A 4753-nucleotide genomic window follows, 5' to 3' on the forward strand; every position below is an offset into this window, starting at 1 on the left:
ATTTTGGAGATCGGTCAGCTTAGGAGCTCCTCTCAGCTATGTTGGAAGTGGTTCATTGTCCTGGAGCCTAAATTTTGATACTGGTCATCTAATTCACATATTTATTTAGAGATTTGTAGACATGTGTATGTGGGTTATTTGTAAGTTTGTTTCAATTGCGCTCATAAGATGTATTGCAAATGTTTTTGTGGTATGGCAGCCTCGTCGACTCGCATGCCCTTTCCTGTTATGATACAACTGAATGAGGCTACAGGTTTATGAAAAAGAGTTTTGACCCATTGGGGTTTGTATATAGCATCACATCACATACGGTTCAACTTAAGGGTAGCTGATAGATACGCATAAGGGGGTCTAAGTCGGACCTCAGTCGCGGCCTACGGGGTTGGGTCGTGACAATTATGTAGGCTCGTAACATGTCCTCTAGTGTCTAAATAGTGTGTTCGGCCTGCCCAGCAGTTTGGGGATGAAACATTGTGCTAAGGCTTATTTGTGTTCCCAAGCCTTCCTAGAATGACTGCCAAAAGTGGGCTGTGAACTGGGCTCCCTTGTTCGAAATAATAGATGTCGGAACTCTATCAAGTCGTACTATTTCCTTGACGTACAACTTCGCATAGTCCTCGGCTAAATATGTTAATCGCTTCCCATTTCTAGGTTGGAATCTCCATCTCCTATAGTAGTCCACCCGGTTTTTGATGTTCAACTTTAACTTGCTGGGAATTCAGGCATTGGGCTACGAACTCTGCTATATCCCTTTTCATACCATCCCACCAATATAAATATTTGAGGTCGTGATACATTTTGGTTGATCCCGAATGAATAGAATAACGGGTATGATGTGCCTCTCCCAATACTTGCTACCGAAAACCTGCAACTTACTGTACACAGACTCTGCCTTGATATCGTAATATCTCACCAACCGTGATTTCAAATGGAGTCTTTTCCTTTTAGAGAGTTTCATCCCTATACTGTGTTAGAACAGGGTAATGGTATTGACATCGTTTTACTTCCTCCATGATCGAGGATTAAGCAATTTCCTGGACAGAAACCCCATCATCGTCCGAATCAGCTAAGCGGACTCTAAGGCTAGCAAGCTGACAGATCTCACAGATCATCTACTTTGGTTCCAGTTGTACCTCTGCCAAGCTACCCATTGATTTACAGCTGAGCGCATCCGCCACCACATTTGCCTTCCCTGGGTGGTATAAAATGTTGACATCATAATCCTTCAATAACTCCAGCCACCTTCTCTACGGTAGGTTTAGCTCTTTCTGCTTAAAAATATACTAGAGGCTTTTTTGGTCCGTATAAATATCAACATGTACACCATAGAGGTAGTGTCTCTATATTTTTAAGGAATGGATCACCGCTGCTAATTCCAGATCATGGGTTGGGTAATTCTTTTCGTGCTTCCTAAGTTGTCGGGAGGCATAAGCTATAACTCTACCCTTCTGCATTAGAACACATCCCAGCCCAACAACAGAGGCATCACAATAAATAACGTAGCCATTTGGTCCATCAGGGAGAGTTAGAACAGAAGTTGTAGTCAATTTTTCCTTTAACAGACGGAAGCTTTGTTCATAGGCATCAATCCATTGGAATTTAGCCCTTTTTGAGTCAGTCTTATTAAAGGCGCTGAAATGGAAGCACACCTTTCTACGAATCTTCCATAGTACCCTGCTAACCCCAAGAAGCTACGTACCTCCATAGGGGTTGTGGGTCTTGGCCAAGCCTTTACAGCCTCAATTGTCTGCGTATCTATACAAATACCATCAATCCCAATAATATGTCCTAGAAAAGCCATTGAAGTTAACCAAAATTCGCATTTAGAGAACTTAGCATACAATTTTTGGTGTTGAAGTACCCCTACTACCACCTGCAAATGATCTGTGTGTTCCTCCTCTGATCGTGAATAGACTAGAATATCATCAATAAATATGATTATAAACAAATCTAGAAATGGTTTGAAAACTCAGTTCATTAGGTCCATAAATACCGCTGGAGCATTTGTCAGCCCAAAAGACATCACTTTAAACTCATAATGCCTATACCAGGTCCTGAATGCGGTCTTTGGTATATCTGCCTCTCTTACCCGCACCTGATGATAGCCTGACCGCAGGTCTATCTTTGAAAAACATTGGGCACCCTGCAATTGGTTAAACAAATCATCAATCCGGGGGAGGGGATATCGGTTCTTAATTGTTACCTTATTCAGCTGCCTGTAGTCAATACACATTCGCAGCGATCCGTCTTTCTTATTCACAAACAGCACTGGTGCTCCCCATGGTGATATGCTGGGCCTAATAAACCCTTTCTCCAGTAGGTCCCTCAATTGCTTCTTTTGCTCCATTAACTCTGCGGATGTAATTCTATATAGAGGGATAGAGATAGGCTGAGTATCTGGTGGCACGTCCACAGTGAACTCTATCTCCCATTATGGAGAGAGACCTGGTAATTCATTTAGAAACACATCTGGATATTCATTAACCACGGGCACCGAAATAAAAGTTAGCACCTCTACTTCCAGATCGTGTACACGGACCAAATGGTAAATGTACCCCTTGCTGATCATTTTCCTTGCTTAAGGTATGAAATAAACCTACCTTTTGGTGACACTGTGTTTCCTAACCACTCGATAATTGGTCCGTCTGGGAACTGAAACCGAACCATTTTATGTTTACAGTCTATGTTGGCATGACAAGAAGCTAGCCAATCCATACCCATAATGACGTCAAACTCCACCATATCTAACTCTATCAAATCAGCCAAGGTACGATGACCATACACATTTACCGGGCAATGTCTATATGTCTGCTTTACCACAATAGATTCCCCTATTGGTGTAGCAACCTCAAACGATTCTATTAACATAGGCTTAATTCCAATTCTACTAGCAACAAAAGGAAATATATATGATAAAGTAGAGCTTGGATCCATCAACTCATATACGTTCTGAGAACAGATTGATAAAGTACTTGTGACTACATTAGGCGATGCTTCCTGGTCCTGCCTACTGGCCAACGCATATATATGGTTAGAAGGACTACCAGAACTGGAACCTCCACCACAGCCTCTACCACGGCCTGCTGATATCTCCATTCCCCACCCCATCGGGCGCATAGCCATAGAAGAAGAAAAACCCGCAACTGCCCCTGTTGGCTGAGCCATACCACCTGGAGTACTTTTAAGTAGGCATTCCCTCGCAATATGGCCATGACGTCCACAAGAAATACACGCACTGGTACTCCAACGACATTCCCCAAAATGAGGCCTATTACAACGGGGACACTAGGGTATCAATGGTCTTGACTGTCATGAACTCTGGTTCACCTGTATACCTGAAGCTCTAGAGCCTTGTTCGGCCCCTGAATATCTAGCGCTTTCAACTCGTCCACCTAGAAACTGTGGAGGTACACTTCGAGCTGGCTGGGAGGGATACCTACCAAACTACTTGAACCACCCGTTGCGAAATTCCCCTGGATAACCAACTGAGTTAGCCCTCTTAGGCAGACTTCCATCAAACCCTCTGTCAGGCTAATGACTTCTATGTCGCTCTTCTACCCCTTTGGCGTACGCTTTTACCCAGGCAATATCCATGCTTGGATGAGAAGCCACGGCCATACAACTATCAACCAAATAACGATCCAAGCCCATGACTTATCGATGCACCCTATCTGCCATATCAGCTACAACTGTGAGGGCATGTCTTGCCAATGAGTGAAACTTGAGGCTATATTCTCGAACACTCTTACCATTCTGCTTTAACTACAATAATTTATCTACCCTGGATCATCTCATTTCTTGAGGCAGGAAGTGGCTAAGAAAAGCCTCCACAAATTCATCCCATTCAGCTGGAGGAGCACCCTCGCCCCTCGATAGCTCGCAAGACTTGTGCTAGTTAGCGGCTATATCACATAGCCGATAGGAGGCCAATTCAACTAACTCAGTCTTTGAAGCCCTAATAATTCATAGTGTAAGTTGCATTTGTCGAATGAATTCCTGTGGATCCTCTATAGTTCTCGAACTGTAAAATTCTGGAGGGTTACAAGCTAGGAAATCACGGACCCTCAGACTGTCTTGTTTATTAGCATCATCTGGGCCATGCCTCTGAGCCTGTCCTACCATCAATCTAGTTAGCAACTGCACTACATCCCTCATAGCCCTATCCTTTGCCCCATGCTATAGGATGGGAGGCTCCTATACTGGAGGTTAAGGATCGACAGCTGCTGCTGCCCTAAACTCCTCTAGAGGTGGCACCATAGTAGAGCTCGCCGACTGAAGTACGATACTTGGCATAGACTGGGAACGGGCCCTGATAACTCTCAAAGTCTGACTAGTTTCCCCTGCTGCCGACTTGCCTTTCTGGGCAGTGTTCACTTTCCTTAGAGGCATTACTGTAAACATATAACTTGGTTAGTGAAGGGTCATCCTGAAACTATAGCTTTATCGCACGATCTAATATAAGAAAAAGATAATATCCTAAATGTCCTATAGCCTCCTCTTTATAGATGTGGTGTACAACACAACAATAAACAATCCTCTACTAGACACGGTCTATGGACACTCCAAGAAATAACTTCTCTGATACCACTTCTGTCACGACCCAACCCCGTAGGCCGTGATGGGTGCCTGAACTGGATACACCTGTATACCCAGCCAACTATACCTAGTCTGTCTCCTAATCACACTCAAAAAACACCAACAGGTAAGAAAACATACAAACCGACAAGGCTATTGTAACTTATGGGGTCGTTCC

The sequence above is a fragment of the Solanum dulcamara genome, chromosome 3 (genome assembly GCF_947179165.1).
Source record: "Solanum dulcamara chromosome 3, daSolDulc1.2, whole genome shotgun sequence".
Lineage (NCBI taxonomy): Eukaryota > Viridiplantae > Streptophyta > Magnoliopsida > Solanales > Solanaceae > Solanum > Solanum dulcamara.